We start from the raw sequence: 22,272 nt of genomic DNA on the forward strand, positions 1-22,272 counted from the left end.
CATTCAATGCACCTACACTTAACCCCCAATTACCTCTGCTTAAAGAGTAGCTTTTTCAGTGAACAGAGGCCAGTTTGCTGACTCAAGCTTTCAGAGCGGTGGTATACAAGGTATTCTGGGAAATGGCGATACAAGCTGTGTATTGGCACGCATGTGGTCACTACCGTAAGCATATTCAATGACCATCCAGCTAAAATTGGTAAATATAGATGGGGAACACATCACTAAATCAAAGCAACTCATAGCTACAGTGCTTGGGGAGCAGTATATGGCTGTGGCAGTGCTTAGAAGACATATATCACTCGCTAGTATACAATCTTCGATTATTTGTCCTGAAAGGAGCACTGACATCAAATTTTAAAGTCGAGATGTGCATTCATTCGATTGCTTGGTATGCATAGGTCTTCTTGGCCAAATTTGAATGGCGTCTGTCGCGTGGAAGCAATTTTATTTCGAGGGCAAACAGCGTACAAAAGCTCGACGGAAGATAGCTCACGCTGCGACATCGACACTAGTGTTACGTGTAAGGTGTGGTACATAGCGCAATTACCCTCCTGAGTGACGATACGCTAGTAACGGTGACGTCACCGATCTTAGTGTATTTATTGTGGCGCCGACGCTTGCGAGTCATCGTGTCGCATCGACTAATATGTCGTGTGCTCCACAGCGCGAGTGCGATCAATCGGAGCGACTAAGTGCCAGCATGTCGGGGAAGCGCTGCGTAGTGCTCCTCGAGGCGCGGAAAAGACGGAAAGTGCGTGGCGTTTCATTACACGTACGGTACACGCCAACACGACCACAAGCTATCAAAGTGGCGTAGCCTATAGATAAATAACATCGCTAACAAGCAACACGCACGTAGCGTTAATAGCGAATGTTAGTTCGTCCGTGGACTTCCTTGCGCTAGCGTAATACCGGGTTACTGCAGCCGTAATTGTGAGAGGCCGGATAGGTGGGGCCATCTGGCGGCGCAAAGAAGAACCCGGCAAGCACAAAATTGTTATTGTAGAAACCTATCGTATTCTATTTATCCGCTGTTGTGCATTCGCTATGCCAATATTCCATAGACTCCTTTGCGTACACCAGAATGCCGTGCACGCTAAAATTCTCTGATATAGCTAATTGAGACACACCAGCGAGTATGGCCCAAGCGTGCGTTCCCGGCCACCTCCTCGTTGCTGCTTGGAACGGCGTTCATTTCTGAATCGCTATTTTGCAAAGGGTCGAAGCGAAAATGATTCGCGAAGTCGCGTATCGCGGTGATTCTAAGTTCCAGAATGTCGTCTTCAACACAAGTCGATACTTTTGACGGCGACGCTGGTGACAACGCATGACTGAACGTGCGCGCCTAGCAGACAAAATGTTAGCTGAGCAGCTGATCCTCACGTCACACCTTTCTGTGAACAAGTGGTAAACTGGGGCGCGGTCTGGAGTTGACCGCGAGGGAGCGCTGCCAGCGCTAAAAAATGGCGGGTTTGCAGGCCGTTTCGAATCGTGCTAGATACCGGTGACATAAATCAATAAAAGAGATAGCTATTCGTCCCTCTGTTGCATTTTCGGTCGCGAATCGCTACTAGGGGTAGATAACTACTCGTGGTTGCAAAAATCTTGACATGCGTAAATTTGATGTCAGTGCTCCTTTAGGCATCAGTTGCAATGCTTCCCACAAGGTGTTATGACCGTTAAATTCCCTTATTATTATAAAAGGTTCATGCAGCTGTTTGAGAATCAACTCCAAATAAATTACAGTGGATGGATTAGTTCGCGAAACCTAGACGGAACAAATTGCGACAGTTAATGTGCTGAAATTCTAAAACCTACGGCTTCTATGTGACTTTTAACAGTCACTTGTCGAGTACGGACAACTACTAGACGAGTGGCTAGAGGACACCACTTTGCACAATAACAGTCACGCCACCAGACAACTGGCTAGCCTCTCGCCGTATGACTGTAAAGTCTCTTAAAAAGTTCGTGTGGGTTTCGCGCAAATTTGTTTCTTGTAGGCATAATGCCACAGGGGAGAAGTGTTTATCATGTCTTTTATGTCACCAAATTTATCTAAAAGTCCTCTACAATTCCAGTGGATTATAAAAGCCATTCTGAAATTAAAAAGTGACACTTGCCACTACAAGTGGAGCAGAGGAATGTTAGGTGACATACTTCAAGAAACAACAGGATCAGATAATTTAGAGGGCCCTTTTCAGGCCCCGTAATTGGTATTTTGTCTTTTGCTCGAGCGGTCGACAGCTCCGCTGCCCCTTAGACGCTACCTCCACCGTCTGACTTGGAGTGGATTCCATAGCCTCTTGAAAGGCACTGCACGATCGCTTCAGAGAGCGATCACTACGGTGCGTAGACTTCACATCGAGCGACACAGTCTTGGACCCCACCTGGCAGGCGGCAATGAGGCCTCCTTAGTGTCTGTGGTGCTCTGGCCGCTGGAGCTCGTAGGCGCCACTGGTGTGGTCAGAATCAGAGATGGTAGGGCAGCCATGGCTGCTTACGCCGTGGGGTTGGCTTGTGTTGGCCTCGGCACCCTACGCTTGGTTGGGCAACCGCTAAATGCCATTGAGGTGTTGCCCCCCGTTGCACCACTTTAGCGAAATATGTTTTCATTGCAAAGGCCGATAAAATACGTTATCGAACTTCACGGAACCTTATATTTTTCTTTACAATAAAGGGAAGCTGGAGCACTTTTTCGAAAATGACTATGAAACGTGTAAGGACAGTTTGATCGAAAAACGACGTGAGAGTTCTTAAAAGGGAACGCAAACAGCACCTTTTGGCAAAAACCTCAGGCTGTCACCGCAAAGATTCATGAGATGCCGAGAGAACGCGGTGACGTCATCCTCGGTATGGGCGTTACCTACAACAGCAGCACTGCTCAAGTGCAGCCTCCTCGATTATCTCCGGCAACGGCACGTCACGAGCTATTCACGGAGGCCACAGTTGAAGACACTAGAGACGCTTGTTCACGTTGCGTTCGGCTCTTTGTCATTCCGGATATCGTAATCCAGTTGCAGAACTTTCAGCTTCGCTACATATACTTGAGCATTCGTCACATAAACAGTGCTCTCACAGTTCTGATCAGTAAGTGGCCGGAACCATCCGTCGGAGGGCAGCGCGGCTACGCCAAAGGAACCGAATACAACGTAGATTTCCACGCCTACACTTTCGGCGCTCTCACGTGAACGGACCACGACAATTTTTTCTTTCGCGCATTCTAAAGCTGCTTTTGTGACAACCGCGGAAAAGAATACATCGTCGGCAATAATGACGATCCTTGCTAACCACGAACTTTCCTTGAATTCTAAAACCTCTTCAGCTTTCCTTTAACTGTAATATTTTTTTTCTTCCACGCTGGACAAGCTTTGGCGCACTCAGGGTGACTGTCATCACAGTTTGCACAGTGCACCTCATCGTGATTGCAGTTGTCGGGAGTGTCCCGTTGTTCCGTATTTCGCGCAGGTAAGCTGCCCTCGACAGCTGTGAGACGCATGACCAAATCATTGACATTTAAAGGGCCAGTAAACAACCCCGATGTCCAAAAATTGTAATGAAAAGAAATATGCGCACTTTTGCTATGTGAACATGCTGCCGCAAGAATTTTGCGAGTACGTGCTATAATAAGGAAGTTACAGGGGTTAGAACATCCGTTTCAGCTGGTTTCAAATTTTCGCGCGGCCTCACCACCCTTCTCCGCCACATGGAGGGAAAGGCGTAGCCCGTCGTCGTGACTCCGCCCACTTCGGCAACGTGACACGACGTCAACAATTGACGTCATGGGCGAGCTCGATCAGTCGCAATGCACTTCCGCTTGCTGTGGCTCCTGGTTGTTTATTGTTTATATTGTCGCACGTGCTCCGTAACTTGACGGGCAGTTTTCGGCTCTTCACTATTTTTAAACCTTTGTGACAGGTCACAATGCAGCAGGAATGCGTGCTTGCTTTCCGAGACGTCGAAGGGGCGCGAGAGAAAAGCCTGGAGAACCCCGCTTGCCGCGCGAGCAAGCGCGACCCGTCCGAGCTACCGGAGATTCCCCTCTCCCCATCTCGATTTGCAGCCGGCAACTGAACAACGCTTCGCCGAAGTGCGTGCAGGTGCTATCCACAACCCACAACTGCGTGGCCGAAACCGCATCACCGCAGGGCCAAAAAACAAGGCGCAGTTTCGTAGCGGTGGGTGGGAACAGGAACTGACGTTAACTTGACAATTGTTTGTTGAGACCTGGTTTAGACCAATCGACGAGCTCAGTGCTACGTCAACTCGGCGATCGCCGAGTTGACGTCACTGCGCGTACGAGGAGGATTGGTCAGGCGTAGGAAAGAGGCGCGCGAATTGTTTTTCGAAATGAAGGGTCTGCGCCGCGCGCAGCGCTGTAATATTCGGAAAACGTGATCGCCACGGTTTACTGTACGGTTTAGCGAGCTTGTTTGGCGGGTGTAAAAAAAAAGTCGCAGCCTGTTTACGGGCCCTTTAAAGGAACACCGCGGGCTGGGAATGTAGGGTCTAGCACGCAGTTTTGCATAGCCGGTTTCCAGGATTTCGGGTACGGTAGTCGTGCTGCAAGTGAGTATCATGTGCATGGTTGCCAGATTTGGCTACTTTACGTGAAATTGTCTAATTTTAAGAAGCCGTGCCGACAAAGAAACGACGCTGGCTACTTGGCTACTTTTTTGCTATTGTTCTGGCACTGGCATCAAGAGCTAATATACGTTAAACCTAGGGCAACTATACAAATATAATTGTGCATTTACAATGCCGGCTGCGGCTCCCTCGGCGTAATGACTTTTGTGTACACTGTATACCGGACGCAATTGCGTGCACCCGAAACGCGTCACGGCCGCCATGATTTTCATACTCATCTAGAGTTCATCTAGATTAAGCACGCTAATGTAGCTAGCGGGGGCCTCGTTGAGGCTTTCTAGCCACTATCCGCCTCGAGCGTTGCTGCTTTGAGCTCTACAGGTGGTGCCACTTACAGCGATCGTCGACGAAAAGTGGGTGCGCGCGGCTTATAGAAGCCTTGAGCAAAGCGCACGCTACTTGCTGTTTTTGCATTCATTTTTCATTCTGGTTGGATATTTGCGCTGCCGACGCTGCTGCACTAGACGGCCATGACTTTTATTACGTTGATTGTTCTATTTTATTTGCTTGAACATGGCAGACCTTTTTTTTATTACTGTGCGCGCGCGCGATGCACTGCATGCGCATCTTCCGTGCATGTGTCTAAGCTGTTGTTTTGCGTGATCCGTTCACAGAGACGAAATAAAAGCTTTTGCAACATAAAACAGAGTTCTTGTTTTATTGAACACCCTAACCAGTACAACAATGTTCATTATGTTGTATGCCCGCTAGGAAGCACACAAAACCCACGCGTTTTTATCTGGCCGAGAACTTAGCCATACAGCTAATTATGCCAAAAAACCGAAAGCAAACTTGTTTAACCTTGTGACGGGCATCACGCAGCTGCACACTGCATAATAATGTGTGAAGATACTAGAGCAAACGACCAACATTCACACAGTGCTTTCCTATTTATTTCACAGACCATATTAAAGTTATGTGAAACCTCAAAATACATCATAATCACATATTTCTGAAAAGCTAATCATTGACTAATCAAGCTAATCAAGGGGATTTTCCCACTTCGGGTCAGCAAACTGCTGTGACGCAGAGAACTACACACATAGTTGATTCTCTAGGAAAAACCTCCTCCAGGAAGTCACTTGGTTTTTTTACTCTATTGTGATGTGATAAACATTTCTGTGATGTATATTTTTCTATATTTAGGTGTCAGAACGTAGTGATAATTCAGCTAAACTGAAATCACGTTTGGCTACTTTACTGGCTCCAAAATAAAGTAACGGCTGCTAGTTGGCTACTGTTCCGGCTGCTTTGCCTAATTTCGTGGCTCTTTTTCTCTTCGAGGATCTGGCGACCCTGATTATGTGCTTCCTCAGGATTTCAATGTTGTTCGTTCTAATTGCGATGCGCTGCACATGGACTACATTTTGATATCTCCATCCATCCAGGACTTCTGTTTCACAGAGTATATTAAATATTCGTCGGACATTACACCTTTCACACTGTTCAAGACAAGGTGTGCGCTCACCGAGACGGGAATATTTCCAGACGCCACACAGTGTGCAAGCTTGTAATGGTCTTTGTCTTTTACTTTGAGGAGCAAATCTCCGCTTGTCATCTTAGTAGGTTTATAACCGCTTCATATAGTTGCCCTTAGACACTTAACAGCCAAAAACGGTGAAATAGCTCGATCCTTCCTCGATGACTTTTCGCAACGTATCACAAGGAACTTCGGGAATCTTTCTTTGTTTTTCGCGGAAAACAGGAAGGGGGCCTCGGTGCGGACTCTGTTGAGGGCACGGTCAGTTAAAGGGTTCCACAATCCCATACAAATATTAATTTGTTCGGCGGCCGTGCCAGTCACCCACCACCGAGCCCAACGAGGGGACATAGCAGAGATTGTGAAGCGAGCCCTGACAAGCCAACTGTACATTTTCACTATAACCAAATATGATACAACCTTTCACCCTTGCAGCCGGGGAAGCTAGAAGTAAATTGAGTCAATCCCACTACTCACCACTTTTCCACTCAATTATTTGCACACTCGCGCTAACAATACGCAGCCATATGTCGCCCGAAGATAAATCGCACTGCCGAGGAAGAGATATCGCCAAAACTCGATACACTGCGAAGCTGATTGGTCTCATATGCCATAAAGCAGAGTCCAACCCCACTCCAGCCATGTTCATGCGCCAGTTCAAGCCAAGTTAAAGGAAAAGTTCAGCAACATTACAGCCAACATCAAGCCAACTTAAAGCAAAAGTTTAACAACGTTGCATCCAAGTTCTACCTCGCTAAAGCCAAGTCCAACCTCACTGTATGTCTGACAAATATTGAACTGTTCAGACTGACTGTAAACCTCTCCCCCACTGTAATGCATCTGGCGCTGTGTGGGTACCGAATAAATAAATAAATAAATAAATAAATAAATAAATAAATAAATAAATACAGCCATGTTCAAGCCGAACTCAACCTAGCTACATCCAAGCTCTATCTAGATACAGCTAGAAATAAGCATAAGAGCGATCCTCTTCTTTATGTATCGACCTTTGCACGGCTTAGTGAGATCATTGAGCCATTTTATTCAGGTAACCATATGTATTTACACACATCTATGTACACCGGCTAGCAAAAGACTCGGACCTCGGGAGCGCGTGCTGAAATTGCTGTCTGTGCCGTGTAGTGTGTACCCAACTGCTGTCGAGAGCATTGCTCTGGTGAATGCGTGGCGAGAACAATGCTATCGACAGCAGACTGCTCGCCGCTAGACGGCGCAGATGGCCATTTTGTCACGCGCTCCCATGGTTCATATATTTTTGCTCACATGTGTACCTCCATATGTATAGGTAATTATGCGGCTTTCTCAAGAAGGCAGTCACAAATAGCCGGTTGCATATGGTAGGATAAGATTCATACATGCTACATAAAAATTAGGCAGATCCCACGCCTTGTGCGAATCGGTTTCATGCGAAGCAGTCAGTCATTAGTGTTTCAGTAAATGGAGGAGTTGTGTTCACATATTGGGCTTACCAGGCACGCCGACAACGCTGACGTTTAAATGGCAACTTATGGTCTGACCTAGTATCAGCACACACGTTAGAGCGCAGGCGTCTGTATTATCGAAACAAAGTGCACGCTACGGTGCGGTGCTGTGGATATCATATGTAACTTTTGTTCGCGTATTCCTCCGGTGTCGAGCAACGCTTTATTGTAGCTTGCATAATTATAGGAATAAAAATGCAATGTTTATTACGCTGCCATAAATGCAGAGCTAACACTGAAACCACAATAGACTTTAACCCGACATGACGCCTGTATCATATGAGCACGTATGTAGTGTTTATTGCTTTTTTATCAAATTAGACAGACAGCCAGCACATTATGCCCACATATTTTTTTTTTTTCAAAGCAATTTCTAGACCTGGCGTGGCTCTGCGGTAGAACACCTGTCTGCCATGCAGAATGCTTGGGTTCGATTCCTGCTGGGATCTTAATTTTATTATTTGCATTCGTCGGGTCTACGCTGCCGGTGTCTGTTTTTCATAACACTCTCGCGTTTAAATAAGCGATGTATGTTCTCCTATTCCTGGATAGATACAAAGTGTCAATCACTTTTGTCGCATACCCGTATGCCGCGGCCCGTGGGAAACGGGTGCGCGCCACACGTTCCTGGAGCAAAGAGTTGGATGACGTACGCGACGGAATTTACACGTTATTCGTATCATGGTCACAGTCATATATGTCAAGCCCTCTTACCATCCCATGCATATTTTGCTATGCACTATGTTAAGACGCGATCACGAGAGCACCCAGATGTAGGCGACAGAATAGATAGATAGATAGATAGATAGATAGATAGATAGATAGATAGATAGATAGATAGATAGATAGATAGATAGATAGATAGATAGATAGATAGATAGATAGATAGAAACGTTCAAAGTGCCTTGGGTTCGATAAGAAATGCTTCGCATTTAAAAGGATACACATGTGTATGCCCTCTTTAATCACTATTGTACTCAGTATAAAGCGGGAAGTAGATATGATGACTTTAGGCGCCTTCCAGGAAAGTCCTCTCCGAACGAGACGGCATTTGCGCGCTGGTGACTTTCGTAGCCTGACACAGGAAGTCATTGGCGAAGACGTCAGAAAGAAAACTTCGAATTAGCTAGAAAGGTGCGTGTTACAAAATGCCTTAGAAAAATATCTGGTCCTTAGAAAAATATCAGCTATCCAAAGTTCCCAAGTAATTCAGTCATCAAAAATATAAATAATTAATCAACTACGCTTTTGGGGACCTTTGCACTGCCCTCAACAAACTGTATAAAAAGGACTAGTCGTCTTTGCCACATATTGAGGCAGCAACCATCTACAGAAATCGCTATGAAGAACTTCGTGGTTCTAATGTCTGTTGCAGTTGGTAAGTAATTTCTTAATGCAGTACAGGTCTGTTTCCTAAACAAAATTATTGCTTGTCTGTTTTTACATGCCTCACAAGCTGTGGTACTAAACATTCTGGCGTTATATTGGCGCTAGTTGGTTGGTTGCGATAGTAGATATATAAAACTTTGCCAATAACGTCCAATACTATTATATGTATGGTCCTGTAGTATACACAGACACATTGAATAGCAAGCGGGTACATTTGCAGTATGTTACCCGCAGGCATAAATTACTTTCTAAGAGAGGCGGTTAGCATTCCCATAAATGCTGCTTTGTCTTCTGTTTAGGCGTGAGCAAAATGGTAGAGGCCCGTGTATGTGTGACGTGAGTACACTTCAAGTACACCAGATGGTCGAAATTTCCGGAGCCCTCTATGGCATGCCTCATAATCAGATGCTTCTCTTGGCACACGAAACCCCAGATGTTATTGTTATGTTTAGGGATGAAAAAAGTGAAAATTGAGGACTTTTGAAAATAGTGTAAATAATCAAAGAATATGAATTCCTGGGCCAATCTCACCGGTCTCGCAAAATATTTCTCTAGTGCTCGGTTAATGAGGACACTCAACGAATACTCAGACTCAGGGTATATTCTAATGTACGACCACCAGTGACCTGCAGCTATGGGTTTGATATTGGCCCACCTTGCGTTGATGTTTTGATAGCATCAGTAGCAGAGATGAGGCTCGCATGAAGCTTATTATCCACGGCCTTGCCACGGTCTTCCGTGGGCTTTGTCTCACTTCATATTCATGCACAAGAATGAGTCCATAGTGTCACAGTGGATCACATTTGCAACTTACTTTTGGGAGCGGAAATCACTCGTGACAGTATTTTGATAAATTGTGGACCTTGCAGCACTATAGTATATACTTTGCATAGTTGTCGTTGTCCTAATGTAGATTACAAACGCTCTTACATGGTAACATCCGCAGCTTTCGCAAAGACGGCGCTGCATGTTTCCGGTACACCAGTAGTTCTACTTCTCCGGTGGAGCCTGCCAATTCACCGTGCTGTGTTAGCAGATACGAGTTGCGCTGCTATTCGCTGTAGGGTGCGCTTGTTTCGTTAGGAGGCGCCCGCATTTTCATTGGGTAAAAATTAAAAAAAATGTCAGCACTCTCACATTTAACCAAATATTAAGAAACCTCGTGTCCAAGTTATTCGTAAACCCCCCTTATGGCGTATCTTTGTTTTGCTTGATATGCTTGTAGCGCCAACGATCAAGTACCAACTAGGCTGCATTGAAACCCTTGCTCAGTTTACTTTTCTCCGAAAACATTAACATTTGTTTAGTTTGGCGGGCTTAGTTATCGAGTCTTGGCCTAATAATGTCTATCTATTGCGTGATGGAAACTAAACACGTAGTAATGGCGACAGAACACGATCCCTTACGTGTGACTGAGTCTACAGTCCCAGTGGAAATAGATTAGAACAAGTGGCTGGCTGTCAGTGCCGCAAAATATGAAAACGCGGCGATGTTGATCCTGCTTTACGCCGAATGCGCGAGTGTCAGGCAGATTCTACATTTCAAAGCAGCGGTGCCCGGCAGAATGCCAGAAATATTGAAATTCATATTTCTAAAGCTCTTGTGGCTTCATAGAACACTGAGGTCAACGCACAGGCGCCCAGAAAGCCAGCGCAGAAAATAAATATGCTTGTCTAACGTACTCTTTTCCTTCTTTCTGTCTTTCTTTTTTTCAATCTATCTATCTATCTGCATCAATAGATATATAATTCAAAAAAGAAAGTGATGAAGGTCCGGTGCACATGTAGTCGGAGAAATGAAGGAGCACACTTGCGAAAATTGCATATTGCAAAAATATACAACTATGCGACGATCTATATATATATATGGATACAGTTGTACCGCCGATGTCAGCAAAGTGTGTCCCAGTCACCTGTTCCCCTACAACCGAGAAAACATTTGACGCTACCATGGAACCGATTCACCGTATTTGCATGAAGAAAAATGTTCTGATACCTTATTGTACGCTGTCAGTTGTTCAAGGGCGCACTAGCTTATGGACCATCAACTGTTCCGATGAACCCACGATACTGCCGGAGGGTCTGAAGCTTGCGGCGATTCGTGAACAGCAAGTATTTTCTCTTGCCAACCTTGCAGAGAGCCGCGATTGCCCGGATGAGTCTAATTCTGATAATGTCCATGCCATAGACTCCTCAATTAAGGCTATGATCAACAAAGAGCTAAGCACTCACCAGCGTCGTGAATTGGCGAGTATTATCACGAAACACTCCGAAGTCTTCGACTTTGCCCAGAAGGAGGATCCACCATCATTTCCTCCTTCTCGCATACAGCACCGAATTGATACGGGATGTAATCGCCCTATCCGCCAGAAGCCATACCCTGTGTCACCCTCGGAGCGCAAGGTTATCCATGAACAAGTTCACGACATGCTACAGAAAAATGTTATCCAGCCATCGTGCAGTCCGTGGGCAGCCCCAGTAATCCTGGTTAAGAAGAAAGACGGCTCATGGCGATTTTGCGTTGACTACCGTCGCCTCAACGCTATCACCAAAAAGGACGTATATCCTCTTCCACGGATCGATGATGCTATAGATTGCCTTTCACCGGCTTCTTACTTTTCATCTGTCGATTTGAGGTCAGGCTATTGGCAGATACCAATGCACAAGGAAGATAATGAAAAAACGGCATTTGTAACACCAGACGGACTTTTCGAGTTTAATGTGATGCCGTTCGGGCTGTGTAACGCGCCAGCCACGTTCGAGCGCTTCATGGACAACATCTTGCGCGGCCTGAAATGGGAAGACTGCATGTGTTATTTGGACGATCTAGTGATCTTTGGGCGCACATTCCGTGAGCACAACACACGTCTAGACCTTGTGCTAGAATGTCTAAGAAAAGCACGTTTGGTGTTAAACTCAAAGAAATGCCATTTTGGAGAGCGCCAAACACTCGTTCTAGGCCACTTGGTAGACAAAGAAGGCATACGACCTGATCCAGCGAAGACAGCTGCAGTGGAAGCCTTCAACCAGCCACGCTCAGTCAAAGAACTACGGAGCTTTCTGGGACTATGTTCGTACTTCCGTCGCTTTATTCCTGCATTCGCTAACATCGCGCACCCACTGACGTGCCTGCTTCAAAAAGGCGTACGGTTCGAATGGACCCCGGAATGAGCGTCCGCTTTTTGTGAACTCAAGTTCCGATTGACGTCCCATCCGATCCTCCGACACTTCGACCTATGGCTCCCACAGAAGTGTACTCGGACGCTAGCGGCGTTGGTGTCGGCGCTGTTTTGGTTCAACGCGTCGATACCAAAGAACATGTCATGGCGTATGCGAGTCGCTCCCTAAGCAAGTCTGAGTGTAACTACACCGTTACGGAACAGGAGTGTCTTGCAGTGGTCTTCGCAGTACAACGTTTCCAGTCATACCTCTACGGACGCCCCTTCACCGTCGTGACTGACCATCATTCTCTGTGCTGGCTGGTAAATCTGCGCGATCCATCCGGTCGACTTGCACGTTGGACACTTCGTCTACAGGAGTGCGACTTCACGGTTTCATATAAAAGCGGTCGCCGGCACGCTGATGCAGACTGCCTTTCGCGGCTGCTGCTTCCCACGACGGACTGTGACGCGGATAACTTCGACGGGTACATCGCATCGTTGGAGCCAGGATTTCCTGACAAGAATACATTTAGGACTGAGCAGCAAAAGGACAGTACTTTACAGCAACTTCTTGCTGACGGACACAAATCATCGGCCACTCGTTTCTGCATACGCGACGGGCTACTATACAAGAAGAACTATTCTGCTACAGGTTCGCGATATCTTCTGGTAGTCCCGAAGAGTCTCCGCGTTTCCATTTTGAGAGCCATGCATGATGATCCAACATCTGGTCATTTAGGAGCAATGAGGACTCTCTGCCGCCTTCAAGAAAGGTTTTACTGGCCCAAGATGCGTCAGACCACGCAATAATACGTGTCTAGCTGCAACGAATGTCAACGTCGCAAGCGTCCTACAAGTACTCCTCCTGGTCGACTACAACCTGTGCCGCCATCAACAACTCCATTTCAGCAAGTTGGAATTGACCTTCTTGGTCCCGTTCCGCGGTCCTCCAACGGAAATCGTTGGATCGTCGTGTGCACCGATCATCTGACACGATACTGCGAGACGACGGCTATACCATCGGCTACTGCACGTGACGTGTGCCTCTTCATGCTACATTTCGTGATTCTCCGACACGGACCTGCCAAAATCGTTATTAGTGATCGTGGACGCCAGTTCACGGCAGACGTGGTCGAAGAGATGCTTCGTCTCTGTGCTTCAAGTTTTCGGCACTCTACGCCCTATCACACTCAAACGAACGGTCTTACGGAACGCACGAATAGAACTCTCGCGAACATGTTGTCCATGTACGTCGCATCAGACCACAAAAACTGGGACGATGTTCTGCCTTTCATTACTTATGCGTTCAACACCGCACAGCATGAAACTACCGGCTACAGCCCCTTCGTTCTTCTTTATGCTAGACCGCCACGCTATACACTCGACACGATTTTGCCATTTTTAGACCACGATGATCTCTGCATTTCCAAGACTATGTTCCATGCGGAAGAGGCCCGACGTCTCGCTCATTTGCGCACTCTTGCTTCGCAAGAACGCTCGAAGTTACGGTTCGACCGCCGACGCCGACACGTCACATATGAACCTGGTGACTTCGTGTGGCTTTGGACACCAGTGAGAAAACATAGATTATGTGAAAAACTGCTGGCACACTATGTTGGACCCCATGTTGTTCTCGACCGCATAAGCGAGGTGACGTACCGCGTTGCTCGCCTCCACGCCAATGGCCGACGTGCTGCAAAGACTGAACTTACACATATTGCCCGTTTAAAGCCATTCATTCCTAGAGAGACTGTTTGACTCACCCGGCGGGCTTCGTCTGCGCGCGGAGAGATGTTACAACCGTAGTTGGGGTATGTGCACCTGTGTGTAGTTGGTCTGGGCTTGAGCGAGGGGAAGAGGAGGGAGACGTGCCTTGCGATAGCGACAGCCTCGGTGCGAACTCAAGGCCGCTGAGGCTACCGCTGCATCGCGTCTCAATAAACCCCTTTCGTGGACGTAACAATATATATATATATATATATATATATATATATATATATATATATATATATATATATATATATATATATATATATATATATATATCATCGCGTGGCGCACTGCTGTCTTATAGCTGTTTCCTTCCTCCATACTGGCAATGGGACCATGATGCCCGTGTTAAACAGCGCAGAATTTAAGATTCTTCAGGCAACAACGACGGTGATACGGTTCTACCCTGGCAAGAATAAATTGCCGCAATGTGAAATGACAAGTCACCTTGATAACATCGACGAATCATCATATTACCGTATCAGAACCAGCTGATCGCCGACAAACTCAATATTGCGCGGGTATCAAATATTGAAAAACACCGCATAAATATACGCATGTTACCAGCTGACCTTCTATCACATATTTCTGCACACGCGCGAACTCTGTATTGGCGTCATTGTGTTTGGACCAAGCCGCCTCCACAACAAATTTCGACCACCTGGGGTTCTTGAACGTGCACCACAATCTAGGTACACGGGCGCCAGCATTTAGCCTCCACCGGAATGCGACGGCCGCGGCCGGCCACTTCGTCGGGGTTCTTACTCTCATCTGTATCTTTTGACCCTGTCAGCATATATTCCATGAACCACATGAAATCCGGATCTCATAAAAATTTCTTGGCGCAAACGGGCATATTTGTGCGCCACGTTAAGGATCACATAAATTGAAAACATCTCTTGGGGAAAAATAAAAATCTGAAACCAAATTCGAATTTTCGTGCCTTTATGAATGCATGCCGCCACGGTGGCCTAGTGATTACAGTGCTCGGCTGCTGACCCGAAAAAACATACGTTCGAGCCGGGCAATGGTGGCCACATTTCAATGAAGGCCGAACGCAGGAGGACCAGCACTCAATGATTTCATTGCACCTAACGAGCTCCAGGTCATCAAAATTAATCGGCCTCAACTAGGGCGTCTCTCGCAGCATGTGTAGCTTTGGGAGGTTAAACCGCGTAAACTAACCAACCGTGCCATGTGCTTGCTTCTGCGCACAAATTACGATGGCTGGTATATTCAACCACTTTACTCTCGCCTCGCAAACGCTTTTTATGATCTGCTGTCTGCACTATTCGTAGCATTGGGACTAATCTTATTTAGGCCCGTATTCACAAACCAACCTTATCTTAAAGCTATAATTAGGCCTTTTGTAAGGAAGGGATAAGTGTAAGGATAAGAAAAGGTCTCAATGCTCTTCATAAACTCGCCTTATTTGGTGTTTAGGCAGCCTTACGGAAGGCGGCCTTGGTCGTCATAAGGAACGAGCATGGGAGCGAGGCTACGAACTTTTATTGGCTCATTGTTGGTTTTTTAGCAAGGAAAAGGGCTGTATACTCATAAAAACAATAAGAAAAATGCAGGAACGCATACCCGTGCAAGTTTCGGTAAGAATGCGCCTCGTCTGGCAGCGCCGTTTGCTCCTTTTGTTAACATTTTACCGTTGTCATGGCAAGCGGCGGCTCGCGTAGACGCGCCGCCACATGCGATGACGGACGCGCCGGTTCACGAAGCGCTCGTTTCTACAAGGGCACCGACTGGCGCGTCAAGTTGCGAGCGGTTTTAGTCTGCCTGCCTGCGTCAGAAGTATTGTTGTGCTAGTTCACTTTTGTTCCATATCCTCGAACATGCCTAGACGCCATCATCTGTTATTTTTCGGAATAGTAGAAACTTCACACTGAGGTGACATACTAGCATTTCTTTTTTTTGTCAACTAATAAAGCATCTGCTTCTGAATTGCGGCTAATTTTGCCGAGCTTGCTGAATAATAATTTGATATCTCCAACGCAAGGCCACAATCTTCCTCATAAGACAAGGTAGACTGCATTTATGAAGAGTCAGCAAATGCAGCAATCTCCATAGTCATATCCTGGATTCTGCACATTAGGCACCCGACTGTCTTTTTACGGAATGATAAAGTCGTGTCTAAACAATGTAGTCTATATATCTTGCACGCTCGTCTGCTGATGTCGCGGTACCGTGCTTGAGAGAGAAGAGAACGTTTCCCGCTGATGTAGTCGTATGCAATGCAATTTAGTTCCGATTTATCAAACATTCTATTTATTGGTTTATAGCAAAGCTTGTATTTGCAGAGCATATGGGCAAGTTTGTTTCCTCTATTAGTGAAATATTTGGTAACTGTCGGATGGCAGTTACCAAAATCTACAAACCTTAACAATGTGGACTTTTTCTTTTCTTCCAGTTTTCCTAGGAATATTTGAAAATGCACTTCAAGGTAAGTGTGAAAGCGTGGTCCTTTCATACCACTAAATAGTGTATGGGCTGTTAGCGGATCACTTCTGTATGCGATATTTAGGCTCTCCTTGGGCCACCAAATCCGTTTTTGGAAAGGGCACATTAAGATAACGGAATATTTTTTATGTAAAAGAAAACCGGTTGGTAAGATGTATTCCATTTGTGGTAAGCTGTATTACAAACTGCTTGGTAATTAATGGTTCATTTAGCAAAAAAAATATGCTTTAGGAAAATCTTTCGTTCCTTCGAAAGACTAAGCTTTCTATATGCCACAAGATGAAGTCTAACACAATTCTACTTCCTGGAATTGAACAGACAAACTCGTGTGAGCTCCCCTCTGGTTTCTATGAAATGTTCAGCGATAAGACGAGCAAGGTGAAATATGCGAGCGCTCGGCTATGTTTCGTGGTGGGTAGGGAACACTCTGCGCATGCACAATAATAAACGAAGGCATGTGCTCGTGTCATATGCTAGTTTGCTCTGATTCAGCATGTATGACTTGAGTACCAAAGGATGTGGTTTCCGTAGCACATTGCCGTCAACTGCGCCAACCTTCGAAGCGACATTTTCACGGACGTCAGGCTTAACGATCTGTATATACATTATTTCAGTTAAACGGGTACCGGGAAACCCCAAAACTATAGCCGGGAAATATAATCCAGCTCCTCCACTTCGAACCTAAAGTTGCGCACCGAAGAAATCGAATCACTTTCCAAATCGCCGATTACAGTTTTCAGGACTCGATTAAGCTTATTGATCTCAATGGAGGGCATACGGCATTCCGGTGCAATGAATGGATTAAGGCAAGGCTGTGTCGCCTGAGCGATGATGGTTGTAAGACACTGGAGCCAGCGCTGTTTTATATAGGATGTGCAGCCTTATCAAGCATACACTTGACTAAACGAATCCCCTCCTCCTGGTATTCTCCAATACGCGGAAGCTTGCATCAATGTATGGTTGGGCTGCTACACTGGTGCTCGGCATAGTGAAGCCACGAGCTCATGTGTTCGCCTGAACTGTGTTCTTCACTGTTGTTCTGTTTCAACGTGTGCCTTGTTTCGCGTGTTCATTTCTTCCGTTGCAATTACATGAAGCCCATCCTCCTTGAGCCAAATTATGGCCTTCGAGTATTTCAAACAAGCAAAATAAATAACACATATATACATATCTATCTCTCTATCTCTCTCTCTCTCTCTCTCTCTCTCTCTATATATATATATATATATATATATATATATATCATATATATCTATATATATATATATATATATATATATAGATCGATGGGTCTGGTACGATAGATGTGTGAGAAGAAGGACTCACGTACGAAATGTAGTTTTATTAAAGTTTCGTATGGTGGGCCAGCCGAAACGTTAATAAAAAAGTACATTTCGTACGTGAGTCCTTCTTCTCACTCATATATATATATATATATATATATATATATATATATGCATATATGAAATATGCAATACTTCATGTACACAGCGTGTTTGGAGAAACGTGCCCGGAAATCCTGCGAAATTAGAGAAATGCAATGTGTATTATTGAAATGAATACCATTCTTGACTGAGAAAGGTATATCCATATCACAGGCCTGTTCTCACGTGTTCCCTCATGAATTGAATCTGTACGGAAATTGAATTGAATCATGAATTGAATCTGTACGGAATTGAATCTGTACGAATTGCCCTTAGTTTAGATTGCTCAACTGCGGCGAAGGCAAACGCATAAGAATTTCCCTATGGAATACAGTATAATTAGTGGTGTATGTGGTAGTACATATTATGATTCTATGGCAAGCTGTGCAGATTTCCACAAGTGTGTAAATAGTAGACACCAACGCATTCGTCAGCATTTTTCGATATTATAGTCGACGATCTGGGCTACGTATCAACGGTGATCGCGTATTATTTTTTATTACCTTAGGAACATACCCAGTACCATAACTAGTACGAATGCGTCTTCCATGTTGTAATTGGCGAATGCTCGTTTTATAAGTTAGGGCAAAAATAGGACAAGTAGGTAGGCTTAAGTAAATTAAGAAATTACGTCCTTTCATTTACAGAACACGCTGTAAAACCCCGATAATGCGAGATGTTCTGAATGCTGAATTATTTACGCAACTATATTTACACCCTTATTGCATGTTAGCTCCAAGTGCAGTTCACTACTCCCTGAAACTAAACGTAGTTATGGCCTTATGCGGGTCCGTAATGCCTTCTGCGTCATCAATAAACATGAAAGTAAATACCCTTATCTTTTAATCGAATTCCTTCCGATGCGAAAATATATGGGAACAAGTAGTTACTTATCTTAAATATCTAGTTATTTGTTTCTATCAATTCACAATATTTAGGCTAACAGCATTTTCTGAAATAAAAGGAAAAATAAGCTGAATTGCAGTGGAAGATAGCAAGAGTATTGCCATGCGCGTTTATAAACTTTATTTGGATGTACTCCGGTTTCAGCCACAAAAGCTGTTAGTAACGCTCGGCGCGACCACGTTGCAATGCTTAAAAAGCTTCGGAACTATTTGAGACCATTCCGTTAAGATTACGCGCAGGACGCGAATAGTCAACGTTATTTGAGAGCTGATGCGAGCACCAGCGATAACGCTGGAAAGTTCGATGACTGCTTTATAAAAGACGACGCACTCCGTCGATGATCGGATTACTCGACGGCCGACGACTGTACACGCCGCTATCACTTACAGTGTGAATCGCTTGCACGTTGTATTTTCATTTTCCGGGCACAAGTTCCCTCAATTGAAAAGTTTGGTCGCGAACACGCCGAATGCTGCCTTCGTGAGCGTCATGGCGGCGTGACAGTATAATACACAAGATATAGAAAGCCTCTAAAGACGCAGTTTTAAAAGAAAACTCATACCAACAACAACTAAACCTATAGTTTCCTTATCAATTGACAAAAGTAATAAAAACGTATGTACAAAAACGCAGGTGCGGAAGGCTATAATTTGGAATACGAGGACTCTAGTGAAACCACCACAGATAACAACGAAGGCAACGCTCAGACGGCGGCACCAAGGCTGAAGAGACCTACAAACACCACAGGCGACTTCGAAAAAATTGACTGGTGAGAAAATTTCAAATGTCATAGAAGTAACCGTATCTTTAGGCAAATGAGAATGTGCGCAAAAAAATATAATGTCGTGTCAGTGATCTTCGCGCATCACTTTTGATTATCAGTCTTCGCGGCTTACGTGGTTGGAGTCATGAATAATAAATTACGCTCTCTGTCTCTCGAAAGGGTTGGCCACGTGCAGCCTCAGTACTATGAGGATCACATCATGTTATCTCTTCGATCATCATATGAGGCTTCAGTGCCCACCGCACACGCCTTCCGTGCGTCATCGCTACGGAGACCTCGTCTATAGCAATGAAGACTCGAGCCGAACATGAGTTAGAACACGCATCAAAGACAGATAAGGTTGGGCGACTGCACTTTAATCCTACAGTTTTTGAAGATAGTTTGCTGTAGTTATAGAATAAATTAGCTTTGACATTCCGACGTACACTGTTGAGAGCACTTTCTAATGCGTGCGCATTAATGTTGCAGAAAATGCAGAAACTTTTCACAACATGACAAGGAGGTAACGCAGTATTTTCAGCTATAGCCGATGACACACCCCGCCATTAAAATTACCCAGGAAGTGTCTTCGTTTGTCCATGAAGTGTGTTTTGAGTTTAGCGTATGCTTCTTTGAAATTTTCCATTTGACCAACATGCTTCTTTTTGCGGCAACATGCATCGTCTTGTTTGGCTTCCCGCATGCGCTTGGCGTTGCTTGCGTGATCCTAATTGGTGTGTGCCGCCCGTCTGTTCCTTCTTCATTTTTAGTGCATCAGTGGTGAGTAGTGGGGATCGCCCAATTTTTGTGGGACATTCTTTGCTGCCCGCAGACGATGGACATTTGCAAAGAACACGCCATAGGCATTTATAGCTTCCCTCTATAAACAAAAACATAACTTGACAAGCCTGCCTTTCACAATGAAAATGTTATACGAAATCAATACAACTAAAAACGCGTGATATTTTTCCTTACAGAGTGATCTACAGCACAGATTGCACCCATAATCCCGGCGTGTGCAAGAACTGACAAAATGAAACATTTGGAGGGAATATAAAACCGGGAAAATAAAATTTATCACCACTCCATATGTGTGTCACTACTCGACTTCATACAAATGACATTACAACGCGCCAATCAAATATACACACACACAGATATATCATGGTACAGGAAAAAAATGACCGAAGTAACCGGACGTCAAATTATCAAAAATATATCAAGAAACAATAAACAACGTGTCTATTACGTCAATTATACTCAAAAATAACCCCTGAGTTGCCACTTCAGGTGTACAGCAATAACACATGAAAAACTTATGGTGACATGTGATTTAAGGGGGGAAGCGGGGATCGTTTGTAACTTTTTAGTTTCTTGGGTTAATTTCAGGAAATTTGGCACACACACTACAAATTATCCTAATTTAAATTTAAATTTTCGTAAACATATCTTTATCAGTTATTTTATTTTATAAAAATTCACAAGTTTCTTGCTCGTGGAAAGCTTGGCACAGTAATAAAACATGCTAGGAGGCTGGAACTGCTTTGTATCTTTGTTCCCATACTGTTTGTACTTTTTACTGCCCTAATAATTTTCTGCTGAAGATTACGTACAAATGCCTGTGTCTCAGCTAATTGTGTCATGCAGTAATCATAAAAATGCTGTAGTGGCTTAGGTCGGTTATGCCAGGATATGCGTACCGTTAGCAAAGGTTCAGCTGATTATTCCTGGCTTTTCGTGTCCCCGCAGCACGTTTAGCCTTCTTCTGTTCATTCTTCCTACGTTCAACCACTAATAGCCAGGCAACTACTTCGCGATCCGATGAGTTAAGCTTGACCGCTTTATTGCGCCGTTGAGCAGCATTTGCGCTCTCCTTTTCCATAGCTATACCACACTGGCAAACGCCAGTCAGAGGCGTTATCAAGCGGCTCCAGCGCAGCGTCACACGGTGACTGCACAGCGAAGGCGAATAGCTGCGTGCGCGCCGGCGCCAGTGTGTCTGCCACGGCTACGACGTGGCAGAACGCGCAGACCGGCGGTGTCGCGTCGCGTGCGGCGGCGGCGGAGTGCGCGGGAGGTGCCGGCACCGGTGCGCCGGCTGTGTGACATCACTGATCCTCGCGCATGAGCAGCACAGCTCTTGAGGAGGCGCGCGAAACTGGCGCGGCTAGGCCAGTGTAGGTAACGCTACAAAATAGGACAAGAATGTAAGCCTGCACAAAAATTCCCGGCGTGTGTTGAAGTACAGCACAGTCTGTCAATTACAATGAAGCTCACAGCATAAAAATTGGTGTAGCCATAGCTGTGCTATGCTTTCCGCAAGCGATGTGGCGGACACAAGGCACTCTTGAGAAAATTGACAACAAAGTTTTGGTTTCAGTTGACCATATGCTAAAGCGCACCAGGACAGTAATAATTGTTGCCCTTCAGAAGATGCAATCTTTTGGGCCTCTACTGCTTGATTTGACCTGATTTAAGATGTTTACTACACTCTATAATTTACCGCGGACGCTTTAGTGCAGCCCTCTGGAATGCAAGTACACCAGGCTGCATGTAAACATTGGACATGTTAAACTGCATCGCTACAGTTGCGGCCGTGGAACGTGCCGTCAGGCAGCCTGAACTGTGGTGTATTAGTCTGATGAAGCTTTGTGATCACCCCTGTCAACTACTAACGCCTTAAGATTCATTTTCTTGTACGATAAACTGCATCCGCGCAGCAGAGACGACGTCTTCTCGGCAGTATGAAACTGACAGTGACT

The 22,272-nt window shown here is 45.2% G+C and overlaps 1 long non-coding RNA gene across 1 annotated transcript; it reads left to right on the top strand.

The window, feature by feature from the left end:
- The first annotated feature begins 8,946 nt into the window (after nt 1–8,946).
- LOC119374306 (uncharacterized) lies at nt 8,947–19,412 on the top strand. The gene is made up of 3 exons (XR_005180132.1): nt 8,947–9,007; nt 16,368–16,400; nt 19,381–19,412. It is a non-coding gene; the product is annotated as an uncharacterized LOC119374306 (long non-coding RNA).
- The last annotated feature ends 2,860 nt before the right edge of the window (nt 19,413–22,272 follow it).

This window comes from Rhipicephalus sanguineus, chromosome 11, assembly GCF_013339695.2.
Source record: "Rhipicephalus sanguineus isolate Rsan-2018 chromosome 11, BIME_Rsan_1.4, whole genome shotgun sequence".
Taxonomy (NCBI): Eukaryota; Metazoa; Arthropoda; class Arachnida; order Ixodida; family Ixodidae; genus Rhipicephalus; species Rhipicephalus sanguineus.